This window comes from Lissotriton helveticus, chromosome 3_1, assembly GCF_964261635.1.
Source record: "Lissotriton helveticus chromosome 3_1, aLisHel1.1, whole genome shotgun sequence".
In the NCBI taxonomy this organism is placed as follows: domain Eukaryota; kingdom Metazoa; phylum Chordata; class Amphibia; order Caudata; family Salamandridae; genus Lissotriton; species Lissotriton helveticus.
The window spans coordinates 662,217,050-662,239,330 of record NC_136061.1 but is presented as its reverse complement, the minus strand read 5'-3'; the positions used below and the strand labels follow the sequence as shown (position 1 = coordinate 662,239,330).

The 22,281-nt window shown below is 45.8% G+C and overlaps 1 protein-coding gene across 2 annotated transcripts in view; it reads right to left on the bottom strand.

Annotated features, from left to right (window-relative positions):
* S100PBP (S100P binding protein) overlaps nucleotides 1-22,281 on the bottom strand; it is a 454,146-nt gene that overhangs the window by 116,883 nt on the left and 314,982 nt on the right. The window lies entirely within an intron of this gene.

The following is a 22,281-nucleotide window of genomic DNA, read 5'->3' as shown; positions in this document are numbered from 1 at the left end:
CAATGGGGCTTTGAGGAGTTATTTATGAGACAGTCATGAAGACTGGCGCAGAGTGAAAAAAAACACCAGGACTGTGTATTGTAAGTTTATTAAGCACCTGCATAATTTTCAGACACCCCATCCCATTTTAGCATCACCTTTTGAATTCCCAAACCAGACGCAATCCTGAATCCAGCCGCACTGCACTGCCTTCGGTTTGTGAATATCCGCATTATGCTTTGTCTTGCTTCACTTTATTTTGACAAAGATTTCATAGCAGCCATTAATAGAAAAACTGAAGAAAAAACACACACTCCCATGAACCATAGAAAGAAACCATAACATTAGTCCTTTCACAGTGTCCATGACTCCAGCACAAAGTTCCTTCTCACTGACAGTGCCCCCTCTTTCTTCGCTGCTTCGCAACCAGTTAAGTGCGTTTTTAGTTTCTCTGCATGTCGTTCTGTTATCATTGCTGTTTTTCCCCCGTTTCAGCACACATACTGTAGCGCCCCCCAAAGGGTTTATATAGTCTATGTTATTGTGTATTTGAACTTTTGAGGGCTGTTACTGCGGCGATTTTTCTCCTCAGATTCCTGTCCGGCCGCAGGACCGCTTTCGCGCTCCTTACGCGGCAGGTGCCTACAAGTGAAGCGGTGCTTCTAGCAATCCCCAGGTGCCACTGCTCGGCGCGTCTCGTTGGCCCCTGTCAAGTACATCTCTTCAGTTCACAAGATCGCGCTGCAGGAGCCACGTACCGCTGGAGTCTTGTCCCCCGCTGTCACAGGGACACCGGATCTGTATTTCTTGGCATATTTACGCCCCAGCATGGGTCTGTATTGGCGGGTGTTCCCACGGTGATGGCTGATGGCGTATTGTGCACTCCATATCAATAAGGCCTCATTAAGCTCACGGCCGGAGTGCGGAGCCCTGGCAGTCCCTGAGGGTTTTTCGTACCTCTTATGGGCCTCAGGTCCACACACACTTTTTCTGGGTTTTTCCAGACTCCTTTTCTTTCGTGCGTCTGCGCTTCCACACCGCCTTCATTTAAATAAGCATTTGCTTGGCCTTTCAATCCCTATGGAGGCTCAGGATGGTACCTATGAGGAGCAAGTCTCCCTTGCGTATGTGTAATGGAACGATGAATTCTACGCCGCTGTTGATGCCTCCATATATAGAATGGTGAAGGAAGTGGTTGGCCCTATGGAACAACGCCTGGCTGACAGGATTAATCAGGAGTGTGCGAAATTGGCACATGCCATCGCAGAGCCCTATCCCTATCCCTATCCCTCCCCCTGCCCCATTTCAGCTTTCAGGGGATGAGCCTCCCCTCCTAAAAATAAATGTGAAGAAGGGGTTGACATGGACGCGTGTGCATGCCTCAAGTGCTTTTCTCGCCAAGTCAACCCCTTCTCCCCCTAGACCCCTCCCCTCACCCCCTTGAGACTCCCGGCACAGCTTTCCCTGAGCCGGCTGACGACTCGATGGTAGACTCGAATGACTAGGTGGTTCCTCACACCCATGGCGCCCTGCAGTGACTCCATCCTCTGCCCCAGGGGAGGACTCCGGCATTTTGGATCCTGATGATATTGTCCACCCACGGTCTGCCACCTGGACTCCTGGTGACAAGGTAGTTAAATTTGTGGCCTGCCGTCTCAGCCACCCCTTGAGGAGGAGGCCCGGGGCTGCCTTAAAGCTGATTAACATAGTATCCACGCCCCTCGAGGGCAAGGTTGCTCTTACCCCTGAAATTGACTCCAAAATGGCCACTTTCCTAGCTAAATACATGAAAGATCCGGGTAAAAGGCATTGACCGATCTTGGTGCTCATGCAAAGACAAGTTTATCGATGCTGTTGGTCCCATGACCAAAATATTGGATATGGCTGAGGAGGCCAAAGTTTCGGGATCCATTATTTCTCCCGAGGTGCTTTCTAATTAGGCCCAGTGTGTCATATTCTGGGCAACGCAAACTGCGTTCTCTCAACCAAGGGTCGCCGTTCTTTGCTCATCAAGCTAGACCCCAAGCTTGGAGACTTTGCATTCTCGGAGGCTGGAGCAGTGGCCCAATGGGGCTTCTTCGGGGACCCCTTCATCAAAGAACTTGGCTAGTTTGTGGTGACCTTTACCTCTTTAGATAAGGCGCAATGCAACCCCGCTGGTTTTTCACCGGGTCGGCCGAGGGTTCCAACAGAATCCCCCTCAAGGAACAAGGCTCCAGACGCAGCCAGTACCACACTAGCGCAAACTACAACTTGGTCATCAAGTCCGACACCAGCAGGTCCAGTTGGCCCGCCAGTTGTGGGGAGTTCTCCACTGGAGGATGCTGGTCATTGGACAAACAAGCTCTTCATACCAATTGCCTGGAAACTCCTGGCAGGGTACTACGCCGTCTGTTGTTGGACCAGGGACAAGGTTCAGTCCTACGTTCTCCTTAAGATGGACAACATTTCTGCGGTCCGTTATAACAACCACCTGGGGAGGGGGCGCTCGCTACCGCACCCTGGTGAACCTGGCAAAAGGCTTTTGGCATTTTTGCCTGGCCCATCATGTCTTAGTGATGGCGGAGTACCTTCCAAGTCAGGCCAACCAGGTTGTGGACTGGCACTCGAGGCACCTTCACGATTCCAGCCTATGGAAGCTGGACCCGAAGGTTTTCCAATGGCTGTCGGATCTGTGGGGCCGTTCTGGACCGATCTCTTCGCGTCGTGTCTCGACCATCAGGTGCCTCGGTTTTTTAGCTGGAGGCCGGATCCTCTGGCGGCGGCCATCGATGCGTTCCACCAGGGTTGGAGTCAAGTGAGGGGTTATGCCTTCCCTCCGTTCTCGATCATGAGAGCGGCGGCCTAGATCCAGCGACAGGTGGCAGAGGTGATAATGGTGACTCCGCTTTGGAGATTGCAAGTTTGGTTTCCGGTTCTACTGGAACTTTCTTGGGATTCTCCAATCCAACTCCCCCCATTTCCTCACCTACTTCCGAATCCGGATCACGTACCACACCACCTCATTGCTCAGGGCTCCCTACAGTTGATGGTGTGACTGCTTTCAGGCAGCGCTAGTCGCTCCCAGGACTTTCGTGACTGAACTATTCTTGTCTAAGGCGTGAGCGGACAGCACCACCAAACTATCGTTTCGCCTGGACAAGATGGGTTCGTTGGTGTCTTCGGAAGAACCTGGATCCCATGGTTGCGGACGTCGTCCAAATTTAAAATTTCCTGTCTGACCTGGGGGCTGAAGGTCTGGCATGCCGCTCAATCAATGCAATTAGATCTGCAATTTCCGCACGACACGCCCCAATACGAACCAGTTGAGGGGGCTCCGGTGGAGCACCCCTTCATTTGTAGATTTTTGCGTGGCATTTGCCTCTCCTTGCCTGTAGAACTACGCTACTCGACCTTGTGGGATGTCAACTTGAACCTGTTCCTGTCATTGCAGCTGAATAAATACCTTTCAGGAAAGGAACTCTCAGCTAAACTGGCGGTGCTGCTATGGTTGGTCTCCTGCAGGAGACCAACCACAAGCAGTCCCTTAGACATTACTGCAAGAGTTTTTTCCCACTGTACGGGGTGGTTTTCACAGTGGGTCGCCACGTCCCAAAACTATGTGTCATGTGTTGCCTCAAGGCTTACGAGGAGCTGACTCATGGATTTCGTCCTACGGGAGAGCATCAGTTGCTTATTGCGCTAAAGAAATCCCACAAAGCAGTCTCTTACCCCACCATAGCCTGGTGGGTGCGATGGGTCATGCAAGAGGCGGACATTGACACAGAGAAATTCGGGGACCATTTGGCCAGGGTGCCGTGGTCTCTAATGCCTTCTGTTTGGGGGCACGTCTGGAGGACTTGATGCGAGCAGCAGAATGGTCCACAGACTCGACCTTCAAGAGAATTTATTTAAAGACAGTAATTGAGGTCGCTCAGTTGGTGGTAAGCTTTAAAACTAGCATAATCTGAGCCTCCGGTCCTGACATAGAATGAAAAGTTGCTTAGCATTATAAAAGTAAATTTCAAGTTCTATTAAGGACGTAGAGGCGAGGATTATCCCGCCTAGGGCATATTCCAGTGTAAACTCTCCCAGTATGGTGGTAAGTAACCTGTATTTATGGTTTCCAAGTGTTTCGGTAGTAAGTTGCAACTGTCATTCCTGTGTCTCAGTTTCAATGGACAGAATGTTGTTAGTCTTTGATGTTCAAACGCTTTTGCTCGGACTCTTACATTGTCTCTATTTCTAGGGAACAACGGTTCAAAACAGGACAGTGAGATTTGCTGTTGGCGTGACTCGCACGAAGAAGAGGATGAGGCACTGTCAGTGAGAAGGGACTTTGTGCTGGAGTCATGGACACTGTGAAAGGACTAATGTTATGGTTTCTCCCTTTGGTTCATGGGAGTGTGTTTTTCTTCTTCAGTTTTTCTATTAATGGCTGCTATGAAATCTTTGTCAAAATAAAGTGAAGAAAGACAAAGCATAATCTGAGCCTCCGGTCCGGTCATAGAATTGAAGAAATGCGTTACTTACCTGTAACTGCAGTTATCCAGTATTAGTGTCTTTCATAGATTCACATGCCTGAATCATTCCCCGTCGTCGAGACGGGAGCCTCCGGTATATAAAAAAGTAATGTCCTATAGACATACATAGAAAAGAATAGGCCTAAAGGTATCACCTTAGTGTCCTATCCACGTCCTTATGTAAAAAGGACCGAAATAGAGTAGGCCCAAGGGTCCCACCTTGGTGGCCTATCTGTGTCCTTTTGTAAAAAGGACCTAAGTAAAGAAAACCAACCAATCAGCTACCACCTCCTTCTAGAACCTTCCTGTCAGGAGCCCAAGTCCCTCAGATTTTCGTACGCACCAAGCTAGTTAGGCGTAAACTTGTTAGAGAGATAGATGAGTTCTTCCAGGGGAGGCGGGAGGGTGCATGTGAATCTATGAAAGACACTAATACTGGATAACTGCAGTTACAGGTAAGTAACGCATTTCTTATCCAGTATTTGGGTGTCTTTCATAGATTCACATGCCTGAATCAGAGTAGCAAGCAATATATCATGCACATTTTCTTGGTGGAACATCATATAGGAGTCTGAGATAATACAGATCACGCTACTGCAAACCACCAAAAAGCATTGACATGTAAATATTAGTAAAAGAATGTGCATACCAGTAAAGGATGGAGGGATGTAAGAAGGCTCACCTCACTGGAATAGATGGCGAAGCACTGCTCGGCCCACTGCTGCATCCTTCATCAGCTCAGTATCCAGGCAATAGTGCCTGGTGAAGGTGTGCGGGGACTTCCAGGTCGCCGCTCTGCAGATGTCCAATACCGGCACTCCAGCAAACAGCGCCGCAGACGTGGACATGGCTCTTGTCGAATGAGCTTTGACTCGTGAGTCCAGAGGCCGGCCGGCCTTGTCGTGACAAAAGGTGATCGCTGAGGAAATCCACCTTAAAATACTTTGTTTTGTCAGGGGCATGCCTTTGCGTGGTCTACTAAAGGCAATAAATAGTTGAGATGACTTTCTGAAGTGTTGTGTCTTGTCAATGTAGAATTTAAGGCATCTCTTTAGATCCAATGAATGCAGAGTCCTCTCGGCTGCAGTGGTGGGATTTGGAAAGAAAGACCTTAATACCACTGGTTCGTTAAGGTGGAAGTCCGAGGCGACTTTCGGAATAAACCGAGGGTTAGTTCGGAGAATGACCCTGTCCTCCCTGAACTGCATAAAAGGATCTTGGATCGAGAGAGCCTGCAACTCACTGACCCGTCTGGCAGATGTTAACGCCAGGAGGAGGGCCGTTTTCCATGAGAGGAATTTGATCTCCGCTTTATGGATGGGTTCGAAAGGGTGCTTCATTAGTTGGTGAAGGACCACATTGAGGTGCCACGACGGAGGGATTGGTCTTGGCCGTGGGAAGGATCTGAAGAGGCCTTTGAGGAATTGTTTTATAAGTCTGTCCGCCCATAGGGATGGACCATTAGAAGTTCTTGTGAATCTTGAGATTGCCGCTAGATGCACTTTGATGGACGCATGTGCGAGGCCCGATTGTGCTAGCTGCAATAGGTACGGCAGCAGTTGCTGTGGAGTGATGTGGAAGGGATGCAAGCCTTTAGCGTCACACCAAGAACAGAACCGCTTCCATTTTAGTGAGTAGGTTTTATTAGTGCTGTCCGCTCTAGCCTTTGCAAGGACGTCTCTGCACTCCTGCGGGATGTCTAGGTGGCTGAATTTGCGGTATCCAGGAGCCAAGCTGACAACTTTAGAGATTTCAAATTCGGGTGGAGAACCTGTCCTTGGGACATTGTGAGCAGGGTCGGATGGTGATGCAGGCGAAGAGGTGGCCTGGCAGAGAGGCGATGAAGGTCCGTGAACCATTGTTGCCTCGGCCAGGATGGAGCGATCAGGATCAGAGTGCAGGGCTCCGACTTCATCTTCCTGAGAACCCTGGGTATCAGTGGAAATGGCGGAAAGGCGTACGCAAATACGTTCCGCCATGCGATGGAAAAGGCATTTCCGAGGGTTCCTGGGTGGTGATGCCTGTTTGCGAAGCTTGGGCATCTGGCGTTCTCCCTGGTGGCAAAAAGGTCGATTTGCGGGGTTCCCCACTCCATGAAGATGTGCTCCAGCACGTCCGTGTCCAGCTCCCATTCGTGGGAAGGAGACCTCTCTCTGCTCAGGGTGCCCGCCAAGACATTGTCCTTGCCCGGGACGCACTCCGCTTTCAGCGTTATTCCATGTTCCAGAAGCCAGTTCCAGACTCTTTGCGATTCTCGAGACAGTGAGAGCGATCGCGTCCCCCCCCTGTTTGTTCAGGTAGTGCATTGTCATGGTGTTGTCTGTTCTGACGAGCACTGGGGAGTTTCGAACGCGCGGCAGGAACGCTTGCAGAGCTAGGAAGACCGCTCTTAACTCCAGTAGGTTGATGTGGAGCTTGGTTTCTTGTGTCGTCCACTTGCCGTTGATCTGGAGTTCTTGAAGGACCGCTCCCCAGCCTTCTAGGGATGCGTCCGTTGTTATTACGTGTGGTTCTGCTGGAAGCAGGAACGGTAGTCCTTTTGACAGGTGTTTGGGCGATCACCACTGTAAGTGATTGACCATGGTCCGAGTGACACGTATGCGGTCCTCGAATAAGCCCGTAGTTTGTGTCCATTGCTTCGTCAGTTCCTCTTGGAGAGGTCGCATTTTGAGGCGGCAATGGGGAATGAGCATGATGCATGAGGATATCATGCCGAGAAGAGACTTGAAGGTGCGGACCGGCAGAGTCTTCCGTGATGCCACCGATGTGGCCAGGGAGATGAGTTTGTTCTTCCGCTCCTGAGAGGGAAAAGCTCTGACGCGTACCGTGTCCAGGGTCGCCCCAAGGAATGTAATGACCTTGTTGGGTTCCAGTGCCGACTTTTCGTGGTTGAGGGTCAAACCTAGTCAGTGGAAAATATTCAGACAGGCGCTGGAGGATATAGCTGCGGCTGTCACAGACGGTGCTTTTACCAGCCAGTCGTCCAGGTATGGGAATACCTGGTGACCCTGTTGACGAAGGAAGGCTGCCACGGGGGAGAGGCATTTGGTAAATATCCGTGGGGCAGATTTGAGGCCAAACGGAAGGACACGAAATTGGTAGTGTTGTCCCGCCACCGCAAACCTGAGGTACTTCCTGTGCCCTTTGAGGATAGGAATATGGTAGTAGGCGTCCTGTAGGTCTAAGGACGTCATGTAGTCCCCTTCCTCCAGGAGACCCAGGATTTCCTGTAGAGTTACCATGCGGAACGATTGTTTCTTTAGGAACACGTTGAGGGCCCTGAGGTCGAGGATTGGCCTCCACTTTTTCCCTTTTTTGTGGATGAGGAAGAAGTGGGAGTAGAAACCTTTCCCTTTGTGGGCCTGTGGAACTCTCTCTATTGCTCCTTTTTGGAGCATGTAAGAGATTTCCTGAAGAAGCAGCCGTAGGTGCCTGTGGGACCGATTGCCAGGTGGTGTTGTTGGTGGAATTGAGACAAATTTTAGAGAATGTCCAAATTGTATGAGTTGGAGAACCCACCGATCTGATGTTCTCTTTTGCCAATTGTGTAGGAAATATGTGAGTTTCCCTCCAAGTTTTAAAGAATGCAATGGTGGAGGGACTGGCCATTGAAATAAGTCATTGGTGGTTGCCAGCAGGTCTTTTTTGATTTTTCCCCCTGTAGTTTGACTTGCCGTAGGAAGTCTGACGGCCCTGCTGGTTCTGTCGCGGTTGGAATTGCGATTTGCTCTGGGTGTACGAATAGGAAGACCTATTCTGGTAGGAACCCCTATATGAAGACTGTCCCCTTCCTCTGTTGCCACGAAAGGACTGGTTTCGGAATTGCAGAGTTCCAAGAGCTTTGGCAGTGTCTGTGTCCTTTTTAATGGTGGTGAGGGCCTCATCAATCTTTTCGCCAAAGAGATGTTGGCCGTCTAGGGCATGTCGAGTATTTTTGTTTGCACTTCCTGGCGGAGAGAGGTGGCCTTGAGCCAGCCCTGTCTTCGCAGTACGGCAGCACCTGCCAGCTGCCGGAAGCCAGTCATGGCAACATCCATTGCGCAATCGATGAGTTCGGAGGCAGATGTTTGGCCTTCCAAGAGAAGCGAATGAGCCTCCTCCCTTACATCCTCCGGCAGATCGGATAGATAGGGTGCAATGTCTGCCCAGAGTTGACGATTGTAACTGCCCAGAAGAGCTATAGAATTCGCCACTTTCACCGTCATGGCCGACGTGGTGGAGAAACGTTTGCCAATTGCATCCAGTTTTCTGCCTTCCTTGTCAGGTGGTGTCGACAGAGGCGAGGCTGGATTCGCGAGTTTTTCTGCGCCGCTTGGGTTACCACAGTCTGCCTTGGGGTGACCTGTGAGGCATGCTGGCGCCGATGATGTAGCCTTGTATTTCTTATCCAGCCTGGGTACAACCACTTGGATGGAAGCTGGCGTTTGCATTAGTTGTTTGCCCTGTTTCCAGATAAAGTCAATAATGGGGATCAAGCTTGTTGTCTTTTTAGTGGGCTCCTTAAAATCATAAAGGAAGCATTCAGTCTCCTGAGTTTCCATAGACATATGGAAACGTTTGGCAGCCCGCTCAACCAGATTATGAAATCCACCAATGTCTGCGGGTGGCGATTCCGAAGGCTGTGGTTCTGGAGAGGCTGGAGAATGTGTAACATAGTCCTGGTCTACATCTGGGTCCGACTCGTCGTCATGGACCTCGCCCTCTTCTTGATCTCTCTCCTCGTCGTCAGACGAGTGAATGTCTTGTGTCGGCTCCTGGTCTTTACTAGTGGAGGTGGCCTGTGTCGAGACGAAGGAGCAGGTACCTGCGCAGCTGGAAGTGCAGGCGTAGTGTGTTTTTCCGGAAACCGCTCTTTGTAATCTTTTATCAGGAATTGCAGGTCAGAGACAATGGATGCTGGCAGGCACACCATTGGTGTAACTTGTGATTGCACTTGAGTGTGGACTAATTGCTCCATTTGTTCTTCCTCTTCCGGCTCCTCGTCTGTGCTTTGGCACTTAAGCACCAAGTCTGATGGGCTAGTTTCTTGAGTGTAGCACTCTTCATCCGACGCCTCATCCTGTAGCAGGCAGGCTGGAGGCAGTTGTTGCACCTTACTGGGCGACGTCAGGCGTGGTGTAATTGGCCTTTTCGTGACGTGGGATGTTTGAGGCGGGAAGGCATCCATGGCATGCGAGAGCAGCTCAGACTCTTTCCATGTCCCTGCGGTCGTCGACGCTTGTGTCGACGGCGCCTTCGTAGAAATCACCTTCGTCGACGGTGTCGTCGACGCAGCCTTCGTGGACGGCAATGTCACCGCTGTCGACGATCTTCCCGTCGTCGACGGTTTTCCCGTCGTCGACGGTATTCCCGTCGTCGACGGTGTTGTCGTCGTCGACGGCATGCTCCTCGTTGACGGTATGGTCTTCGTCGTCGATCTCGTCGTCGACGGAAGTATCTTCCTCGTCGGAGTGACTGGGATAGTAGACGGCACAGGTTTACTCGCCGAAGATGAAGGCGTTGTCCTCGTCGTCGAGGAGGCGGTCGACGATGCTGTCGTCGTCGACACGGTCGTCGTCGACGTGGAGACAGTTTTGTACGCTGAGGAGACCATCGACGCTGTTGTCGTTGTCAAGGCCAGCGGCTGCTTCCTGGTGACAGGAAGATCCTTGCCAGACACGGAGGTTTTGCCCTCTGAGGACTTTTTGGAAGTCTTCTTAGGAGGGGTGTCTGAGGGGCTAGGGGAAGTAACCCATGGCCTCTTCAAGGAAAAATGCGAAGATCCAGCAACACTCTCACCTTCTGACACCAAGTCATCTGTTCTGGTCTTCAGCCTGTTTAACCAGAGTAGTAGGCGTCCTTCTCGGTCCTTCAGGGTTTTGTTCGAGAAGGTCCTACATATCTTACAGTCCTTGGGTTGATGTTGAGGGTAGAGGCAGTATAAACAAGTTTCATGTTTATCCTCTACATGAAGCCTTTTTTTGCCACAGGAGGAACAGGCTCTAAAGAGACCTTTTTTCTGGCTATCAGCCATAATGCTAGAAGTTGAATAAAACGTTTTTTGTAGAAAGAAGAAAGATTCCTGAGGAGAACTCAGGTGGAGACTCCCTAGCACAACGTGCGGTTGAAAATCTGAGGGACTTGGGCTCCTGACAGGAAGGTTCTAGAAGGAGGTGGTAGCTGATTGGTTGGTTTTCTTTACTTTGGTCCTTTTTACAAAAGGACACAGATAGGCCACCAAGGTGGGACCCTTGGGCCTACTCTATTTTGGTCCTTTTTACATAAGGACGTGGATAGGACACTAAGGTGATACCTTTAGGCCTATTCTTTTCTATTTATGTCTATAGGACATTACTTTTTTATATACCGGAGGCTCCCGTCTCGACGACGGGGAATGAGTCAGGCATGTGAATCTATGAAAGACACCCAAATACTGGATAAACATAACTTCATAATGCTAGGCAAATTTTCACACTGGGACTGAATGAGCCCACAACACTACTGCCCCAGCAAATTCTAGAACAGATTGCAGCCTTAAGGCACTCCTGGTCCCCACACATGCAGTGAAACATTGGACACACAAAGCACTTCTGTCCCAGAGTCTACAGTGGAGGAAGGGAATCAGTGCCAGGGTTGGTCTGGGGCAAAAAATAGGCCCAAACACCAAAATAAAAGTGGACCCCATTAGTGAATTAAAAAGGTAAAACAGTGGTCCATATCTGCAAACTGGGGCAGTTTCAAACCTGTAAGGACACGCTGTATAAGTGTGTTTGAAAGGTATGGAGGACTATATGGATTTGAGCTGCTTCAGGCAATGTTCATTTTAATATCAGGAGAACAACAGTAAACATTGGCCCACTATACCATAAAACAAGCCCACACACTGACATTCTTGAACAGCCCTTTAGGCCCTCTACGAGTTCCCTATATGCCTGTTCAACTCTGCCAAAACAACTATTTCTGCCCGGCGTGAGTCTAGATGGATTGTGCTGGTCCAGACTGCAGCCATAGCAGATTTCTATCCAAGCAGATGCGTCAAATATTTGGGTTACGCTTCCAACTCCTGGCAGGGGATAACCCTGTGCATCACTCAGACTGTAAACTGCTTGCCCTTAATGCACCGAGTCTTCACCAACCATACAGCAAATTTTACTCTATCCAAACTACCTATCAGAAAGTCTGCACTCTTACTGGGGGGTAGTTCCATACATTACATTCAGCCCGACTGACTCCATTCAGCCTGAGCGAAGCATGCCAGGACGAATCACGAGATTAGCACGTTAAAACCACCTTAAGCACTTTCGTACTAAGAGCACTTTATAATCCGTCTTGGAGTCAAGGTGCAAGTTAAGAGCAGGGTTTTAACTGACAACACTGATATTTTTAAACACATTGAAGCAAATCAACAGAAAATGTTATGATGAGTTACCAGCATTGTATTTTATTATGTGTACTAATGGTTTTGTAGGGTGTTTTATTGTATTGCAATGGTTTTTGGTAACTATGCAAATAAATAAACTCAAACTCAACTCCTAGCAGCGGAGAGAAAAATGTTGTGGCATGTTTCCTGCACTGTACATGAGTAGTACCAAAGCGCTTCCCATATAGAATCGTTCCCAAAGAAAATCCAAATTATGCACTGACTTTTTGTGAATCAATTCAGATTTTGCAGACCCATGTACTTTTAGGTCGGTTCACAAAAACACCAATCAGAGTTGGTCACAATTCATTCCTCATTACTTTTGATGAGAGAGGTCCAAAGTTATGAACCACTGCACCTGGATGCTATCACACGCTTGTGTTTTCTTTTATATAAAGTATTATTTTTTTATGCAGTCCATTTTCCTTAAAGGAAGTGAAGCTATATTGTGTTTTATATATATATATATATATATATATATATATATATATATATTTTTTTTTTTTAAACGTACAAGTGGGGACAGTGGTTGTCTGGACTTATTTCAATCACAAATGAAAAGAACGTACAGTGACCCTTTTCTCGTTGCGAATGGGTTACCACCTCCTTTGAGGAAACGGTACCCTATCAATAGTTTGCGACTGAAATTGTGTTCATAAACTATTGTTACACACCATTTCGAATCACAATTTGGAAATGATGCCCTAAGCAAGCACACACCTTCCAATTTACGATTTGGTTTGCATTTCTAAATCCATTTTGTAGATTGGTAATCATTTACCAAATTGCAAAATAGCTTTAGGACACACTAAAAAGTCATTAGTGGTCACAAACCCGGGTATTACGTGAATCTCATGCTAGGATGCCGCTGCACAGCTTGGTACATCTGCCCCATCTCTCCTTTTCGTTCAATAAAAGCAAATGCACCGGACAAAAACACAATAAGAGCCCAGCTTGGCTTCTCATGTACAACATCAAAATACAATGCAAATATGTCTCATGACATATGGAATCTTCAATTTTAAGTACTCACACAGAGTACTGTACTACCCATCTGCAAATGTGATTCTGTGCCTTGTCAGGTGCAATAAGTGCTACAACTACAAAAGTAAAATAGAAAAAACTGGTCACTTGTTTTGGGTTAAATATTAATATTGCACTAACTGATATACAAGAAACTTTATTTACAGCACAATGTTTTGATCCTTAGAATAGCAATCCTCAGCACTGTAGTAACCTACTCTTGGATAATGATGGAATTTCTAACATAAAATGGTCAAACTTGTATAGTTGATAATACTTGAATATAAGAGACAAGAGCTATCCCCTGGGGCAGTGGTGCATATAAATAATAGATAAAAATGGCAAGCTGATGTTTGAGCAACAAACATGAAGTCAAAAATAAAAATGAATAGCTAGTATTTCGAGACAAGCTATTGCACTCCGGGAACTGACGTTATTATTTTCCATAATGAAACGCTACTATTGATGGCAAAATGTGTGTTTCTTCACGAACACTTATTTGGCGATAAAACTATGGCATTTACAAACCTCTTTATGAAGCTGATATTTGAGAGATTCGTTTAGAAGACTTATTGCTGTTTGCTCCTTTCTTACTTCGTAATTAAAAGTTTTAATTGGCGTAAACTAGACCCCAGGGTGCCAGCGTGCTTTACGTTAACCAGTTAGATAGTGAAATCATGGAAAACATCCGAGGAAAAAAGATTGTTTTGAGTGTGCTAGAACAAGGAGTGTAACTCACTGGCTTCAACTTGCAGTTCCAGTCAGTAAATCTAAGATATAGGACATGTAATGCAGATCTCAGTGGGCTAATATTGTGGACTACACTAAAGAAAGTTGGAGTGCAGAATGCACCTTAATTTATGAGGTATTTATATATCAGATGGGTTTTCAACTCATTTGAAAATCTCAAAACAGTGGTTTGATGCAAACTTTCGGAAGTTAGAGTTCCACATTTTTGGTGTGCTTCCGAAGCAGAAGCAATATTGTTTTTTTCTTTCTTCATCTTAGGTTGGTCTAGAAAAAAGAGGATTTGCACTTCGTGTGGAGGGGCACCAGCCAGATAGTATGCGATTTTTAGCAGAGTATTCCTAGGTGCCACAATGCAAGGCTTCATAAGTAATATGTCCAACCATGAAGATGCTGCTGGCTTCAATGGGAAGCCCTTTGAGTGATGGGAGGGCAGTTGGTTGAGTGACAGAGTGATGAGCACAAGGGGGATGAGATGATAGAATCTTACTCCCGAGATGGGTTTTGCAGTGAAATTCAATACTACCTTCAAACGGAATAAGTGAGTTTTGGTAATACCAGTTTGGAAAGCATTTCGTAGTCCAGTCTGGAGAGGACTACAGCAAGTACAGCATGTCTGAGATCTGAACCTGGAATAGAAGGTTTAATGTTTCTTACAGGTCTGAGTTGGAATTGGGGGGCTTTTTTTATTTGTTATGTGTTACTGAAGATCCAGAAGCTTGTTAAGGATGACTGATGGATTTAGAGTAGTCAGTGATTTAGGGATTTTGGTCTAGGGAATGTAACAAAGTTAGCTAATTGTCGACTAAGGATGAGGTCCTCGGCAGGAGATGAGGAGGAATTCGATTTTAAGAAGATTCAGTTACAGGTAACTGGAGAACAGCCACAGGCACCTTTTCCGGCTATAAGCTGAACATAAGTAAGACACGGGTCCTTCTTAATCATCAACTTATATGGCAATCTCGGGGACCTGTTCAGCAGCTACTTATCTAGGGGTACAGATCTCCTCAAAGACAGAACACGTCGTAAGACTCAACTAGGATCCTTTCCTACATGCAGCCATTAAAACATGAAGAACTGGCATTAATTGTCTATTAGTACCATAGGGAGATGTAACATAATCAAAATGAATATTCTACCTAAAATCCTCTATCTATTTCGAGCAATACCATTACAGGTCCCTAATATTTTTTTTTTTATTGGCAGGGGCAATCATTAGTTTTATCTGGGGTTATAGGCAACCGAGCCGGGCAATAAAACATATTACATTTCTCTATAAACAAGGGGGGCTTCAGCTCCCTCATTTCAAACTATATTACTGGGCCTCCTTTGCTGGACTCCTGCGTGGTCTGCTCTCTATGGGCAGTCAAGATTATTGCTAAACTTTTGTGTTAGGACCGGATAGAATGAATGACCCTAAGTATTTCAAAAGAGTACGTTTTAAGATAGCCCTGGAAATTGTTTACATATGGCGAAAAATATCATCTAAGTGTTCCCTTCCTCCTATCCATAGGAAGAAGGGAACACTTTATGGGGAAACCCTTCATTCCTGGAAGTATTCCATGAACAGGCAGATAGAATATGGGAAGACAATGGGATTAGTCAGGTAGGGTACTTATAGGACTCAAATAGGTTTCGAGTATTTAAAGATCTACAGACTGTATTTGGCCTCCCTCAGCGTATGTTTTTTTTTAAATATTTACATATTATAGATTTCTTTTGGGGGAGGGGGAAGGATGCAAGGGCACTCTGGAATTCTGACTTGATGAAATTCTTACAGTCTGTCTCCCAGAAGCCATCAATTGGCTGTGTCAGATACTTTGTCAATTTAGAATCCACAACATCTCAAATTTAGCATCCAAGTGGAGTGAATTGCTCATAAAGAATATTATTCCCTTGGACAACACTGACGCACTAGGAATTTTGGACGAGGCAGTACACTCCATTAGTCTAAAACTGCAACAATTTCGAACCACATGCATGTTATACTACATCCTTGACCGAATAATAATTTGGACCTGGAACAAGGGAAATGACATAGGAGATAAGGGCACATGCCCTAAATGCGGGTTGGCTGCTGTAGATAGTTTACACATTTTTGTCACCTGGCCAGGATTAAATTTGTTTTGGAAAGAGGTGGGTCAGATAGCTGAAAGCCGCTTAGGTTTGGCTCCTCAATTAACAGAAGGGGAAATCATGCTCGGCTAGAAGCTAACATCAATCTGGGTCTAAAAGCTCTCATTTAAATAGGAATTGGGAGCTCTTTTTATTGGTTATGTGTTGCTGAAGATTTATATGCTTGTTAAGGGTGACTCTGAGGGATTTAGATGAGTCAATGATTTAGGGATTTCGGTTTAGCGCATGCAACAAAGTTAGTCAATTGTCGACTAATGATGAGGCCTTCGGGCAGGAGATGAGGAGAAATTAGGTTTTAAGAAGAATCAGTTTCAGGTAATTGGAGAACAGCCACATTTGAATGTTAGTGAATAATTGATTAAAACGTAGGATATCTTGTTGGGATGCAACTTTTAGGTATAGGTGAGTGACATCCACATACAGATGGTAGGCTTAGTTTGTCGGTTTTAGAATGGTGGTAAGGAGTTCCGATTAAAGAAATTTGGTGAAAAAGTGGAACCTTCAGGTTTTCCCCAGGAAACCAGAGATGGTTCAGCTGGAGACTCATTCATCTTTACTTGCTATTGGCTAAGTAGAGGGAAAAACAGTTGAGGGCTGATTCACTTATGTCCATTCTGAACTTGAAGTGTTAAGTAGGATTCTGGTATTGATTTTGTCGAAAGACGCAGAGAGGAGTAATAGCATGAGCAGGCAGGAATACATCCCATCTAAGAGGAAGCATGCACTATCCATGATAAGAAGTATCATCGTTTCTCTGCTATATCCTAGTTTGAAGCTAGACAAAATTTTCTTATCAGGTTTAGCTTCAATATGCATTGATTAAGCGGAGTTGTGATGCAATTATCAAGAATTGTGGCTAGGAACGGAAGGCTAGTTTCTGAACGGAAGTTGTTCAGGTCATTTGGATCAACATCATATTTTTTAAGGAGGGGAGTGACCTGCTCAATTTTCAGACCTCCAGCATGTCTCCAGTGCCACTGAGGTATTCATCATCTGAGTCCAGTAGGGTGCTATATACTCTCTGCATTCTTTAATTACAGCAAAAATAAGATCTGTGTTAAGTGCCATTAATTTAGCGGTTGCTTTAATTGACTAATCGGAATTTGTTCCATACTGCATTGCTTTTTTGGGTTTAGAGGGATGCTTGATGAGGTAGTTGGGATAGTCGGTAAGGACATCTCTATCTTTTTAATCTTCTCACTGAAGAAATCGGATATCTCCTAGCTAGGTTTCTTTGGTTGGGGGTGATTGTGAGTTTCGGCGTGGATTAGTCTGTTGCTTAATCATTTAAAATAGATTCTATGTTTGGTTTCTTGCTTGACTGAGTTAAAGATCTGAAGTAGGTGGTGTCTGACTTTAAGAGGTTGGTTTTGTATTTTCATTTTTCAGAGCAGAGTCTTTTGATTTCAAAGTATTTTATTAATTTTTATAAGCAAATAACACTAGCATTTCCGTTACGATGTTCCAGCCAAACGTGGTTGGTGTTGCAGTAATTACAGGTGCTTCGGTATACGCGTTTAACTGAACCCCTCTACATTGACTTGCTGGGAAATTAGAGACAAGATGATAGAAAGAGAGAAGATAGGAAAGAAAGGGTGGAGATAGGATACAAGAAGTGTTCTATAGCAGTTAGCCTCGTCTGTGTTTGTAGGCTTGTTTAACAACTGACACCCCACTGGGGAGCCCGAGTGGCCTCACGGGGGTTCGTAGGAGTCCAGGTACGTGTCGAGCTTCTACTACATCCCCCTAGTAGCTGGTCTCCAGGGTGAGTTTTGCAGGGCAATGCTATCTGCGCCTCGGAGGTACGTCACCCAGTGGACCCAGCCATTGTATGATGTCCTAGCTCTATCCTTCCAGTTGGACAGGACCGAGTCTTAATACGTTCAAGGTAAAGGGGTATTGCCACTTATGTTCGATCAGGTTTCTTCTCCCTTGTTTACTTTTTCAGTGTACCATTGTGCAGATATTTTAGTCTTTTGTCACTTCAGTTTCAGAGAGGCCATTTCATCTATCATATAGGACATGGCAGTGTAGTAATGAATAGCCAAAGGGGGGGGGGGGGGGGGGGGTCAGTGGCTCGCTAACCTGGGATCAGTCACGTGCTGTTTTTAGATACAAGTGCATTGTGGTTGGTTTTATTCATGTTCTTGCTTCATAATTTCCTCTGGGAGTGGATTCTTTGGTAGTGATATAGAAAATGATCCCTTAGCAGCTACAAGAGTATGATTTGATGGAAACAATGTAAACAGTGATTTGTTCACTTTGTGCCAACCTCTAAATGAGGAACAGGGTCTCAATAAGTGAATGGTCAGAGGTACAAATCTACCCACAAGCCCATCCCATTAAAGGGATATTATTAGGAGAAGTAAGAAGGGCATGTGAAGCACGGCGCAAGCCTTAGGTGTGCCACCTTCACTACCTCTAAGTGGTTCTCCCAGAATTGTAGGGGGGCACTAGCAAGAATAATTTTCTAGGGTTACTGTGTTCTGTATTTTTTGTTTGTTTTTGTACATAATGTTGGGTTATATGTCATTTTTGTGTTTAATTCATGATTAGGTGTCACTGTTCATGTGTGTTACAAATATATTTTAATATATTCATCAAGAATAATAATAATTGTAGAGAGGGTAATTAAATCTGCTCTACTCAAACTACTCATTAATTGTTCTGTATTTTTTCCTTTATACCATTTTCTATTGTAGAGAAATAGGGGCATGGGTGGGCAACATGGCACTTAAAAAAATTCATTTGGGGTGCATTTTTAAAATTGCAGATGGAGTCCATGGAAATGGCTTTTCCTAAATGTCCATTTTGCATTTAGGAAATGCTTTGTATATGTGCTTAGGACTCACAAATAGGAAACCCCTATTTGCGATTTCCTATTCTGTGAATCGTAAAATGTGATTTATACAGAGTAGAAATCGCATTTTGCAATTGTGTTTAGGCCTTTGTACATATTGAAAGACAGTACTGCATTTCTTGATGGAACGAAATTGCGATTCGGTCCGTTAAGAAATACAATTTCCTTTTGTACATCAGGCCCTCAGAGACTGAAAAAGGCTAAATCATTTCCGCAAATCGAACAGTACACAGCCCAGTAAGTATGTATCCAATATTCAAGGGAAAGGGGACATCTAAGAAAGCAACTGAGCCCTCAAAAATAGTTAAACTGTCCCAACTCGAACCAGCCCATGCTAGAGCTCACTGCAAATTCAATCACAGGTCTGGATGAATTAGAATCTCACACCTCGCCACAAGCCCAGCCAGCGGTTTTACAACAGACAACCACTTATCCCAAACATAGCTCTGGGGGTCAGACCACAATCACAATGGGGCTGCAAAAATCACCAAAATCAGGCATCATGGCAACCTTAAATAGCAGCCACAATCGGCCCACGAACAACAAACACCCAGATGATCAAACCAGCAGCAATTCCAATAATGAAAGACTATAATTTACCACATGCCAGCAAAACTCATCCTCACCCCGCAATTTAATGAGGGTCAACACGACATCCTACATAGATCAAACGCGCTCCATCTTGCTGTGAATCTCAAGGTCTAACTCCAACCGAATGGGCGAAACAAGGAAATTTGCTCTGGCACCAGAGGGTTCCCAACAAGAAAAAGATTGGGGCTGGTGCCGTCCTCCCTCTCGTGTGACACCCGAAATTATTACTAACAAACAGCTACCCACCTCAGAAAGACCCTGAAAGAACGCAAAACAAACATCATATCATGGAATGCCGCATTGCTTTTGAAATTAATTAAATCCTTACCCGCAAACACATTCATAAAGAACGCAGATTTACTATGTTTTTGGGAGACGTGGTCAACAAACCCCACAACAATCCCTTGATTTTATGAAGTACATCAAGCTTGGGCTTGATATGAAAAAATAAAAAGAATTGGAGCATGTGACAAAATGATCCAATTAGCCATCCTGGAAGCCCTGTACACTGATAACCAGCCTACAAAGACACTGCTGGCAATGTCTACTTCATTTGCTTCAGTCACGGACGTGCAGACAGACTGACTTGACTGCAAATCTCTAGACTCTGTGCTTTGTGAATACACAAACTATCAAATCATAAATTGCAGCTACTTCAACCTGCGCCATCTGAAGATGGTACCGATAGACCCTACCCTAGGATGCGCCACAAATATGCTGCTCTTTCTCCAAAATAATCACAGTCTCAAATCCATTCAGCACACATTGGAAAACAAACTCGCCGCTCCAAAAATTCCAAAAACCTTCAAGGTTAAAAGCACCTTCGATTATGTGCTTGCCACTGACAAAGTTCTAAAGTTCATAAAGAAGAAAATTAGCTACTTATCTGTAACTCTAGTTCTCCAGTATTGGTATCTTTCATAGATTCACGTGCTTGAATCATTCCCTGTCGGCTAAGTGGGACCTTAGTAAAGCAGTATGTAAAAGTATCATAGGCTATAATGGAGGACTGTGGCATCAAAGTGGGACCACGGTGATAGGGGACTGTTTCTCATCATTGCCACCTAGAGGCGTCTTGCGCCTTTTCCTCGGCCGAAGGCCAGCACCACACCTGCTGCTTGGAATAGATGAATGATGTTGTAGGTCAGTAGGACTAGGCAGAATATTGAGATAGAAAGACCTGTTGGGAGTAGGGCTAAAGCCTCTGTTGAAATTGAAGCCCGGCAACAAATTGTCCCCTTCCCTGCCATGAAAAGGCTGAAAACGTATTTGTTGCACGGTGCCTAACGGTGTCCATATTAGCCTTAACAGACTGCAGTGCCCAATATGCTTCCCAAAGAGGTTCTTTCAGTCAAACGGCATGTCGAGAATCTTTGCTTGTACTTCCTGGCGAAAGTAGTTGCTTTTAACCATACCCGGCATCACAGAACTGCTGTCCCAGCCTTGTGTCTGAAAGCTGCTGATGACACGTCCAGGGCCACATCAATGATCTTAGACAAGGCTTTTTTCCCTTCAGCAAGTATGTCTCGGGCCTCTTTTTTCCTGTCCTCCGGGAGATATTCTAGCAGAGATGAAATGTCAGACCACATCTGACTATCATATCTCCCTAGGATGACAAGGGCATTGGAGGCTCTGATAGATGTAGCCGCCATAGCGGAAAATCTCTTCCTAATATTATCCAGCCAACGGCCTTCTTGGTATAGAGGAGCTGACCATGGCAAAGAGGATATTTTTGGCTCTTCTCTGAGCTGCCTGCATAATGACAAAATCAGGCCTGGGTTGGTCAATGAGGCATGAAGGAGAATATTCTGGGACCTTGTACTTCTTTTCCAGCTTTGGTAACACAGCTGGAACGGACACTGGTGACTTCCATAAGTTTTCCTTCTTGCCAGATGAAGTCTATGATGGGAACAGACTGCTCCCGCCTTAAAATCATGTAGGAAGCACTGTTTTGCTGGTAGTGCAAGGTCAAATTGCTTGGAAGCCCTTTCAAGTAGGGCATGACAACCACCAATGTCTGCTGGTGGAGATTCACCAGTAAGAGGAGTTGGAGATTTTGGCATGGACGCTACATAATCATCCCACTCAGGAAGGCCATTCTGATCTTCCTGAATCTCACCCTCTTCAGGCGGCTGATCATCACCACGGTCATGAAAGGTGTCCGTAATAGTAATGGGAGGCAGAATTGGTCTTACTTTTTGAGGTCGCAGTGTGCTCTGTTGCACCGGAGTGATCTCTGAAGTCTCCTGCCTGAGAGCAGGTTGTTGAGGAGCCTTTGTCTCGGGAAATCTTTTATAATAGTTTTTAATTATCATCTGTTAGTCTGTTACTAGCGAGACAGGAATCACTATGGCTGACTCTTGCACCTGTTGTGGCTCCTTCTGCTGCTCTTCTCAGGGATAGTGTGCCTGGAATGTATCATATCCCTGGGCAGTTGCTTCCCCTCTATCAAGAAGGAAAAATCACCCTATATATATATATTCAGACTGCTCCTGATCCACTACGTTTTCCTCGGTGTCCTGCATTATACGTTTAAATGTGAGGGACTTTATGCAGAACCGAAGACGCTTTCATTCCCTGATTCTAGGAACTCCAGCAGACGTGTGGGAGGATGGGGTGAAATTGTGTAGATGTCTTGAGGCACATTAGAACCTGTGCCCTTGTGAGAGATGAATAAAATGTAATTTTCGAACGTCTATGGGCTTGTCAACGATGTTGGACTGGAAACCAACGTGGTTGACTAAGCAGAAGATGTTGAGGCTGTCGTCACGCACTATGTCAACAATGGAAACTTTACCTTCGTAGACTGTCTTGTCGACGACATGGTTGTCAGGGTCTTCGACCACAACAATGAGGAAGCTGTTGTCATACTCTACGTCGACACAATCATCGGTGAGGACCCCTTCTGCAAGCTCGCCACTGTATACGGTAAGATCAGGACTGTCAACGATCTACATTTTTGGGAAGACAGAACTTTAAAAGGAGTATCCGAGGCAGATAAGGGTGATGAGAGAGACATTATCTGAGAGGATGAAGGACCAGCC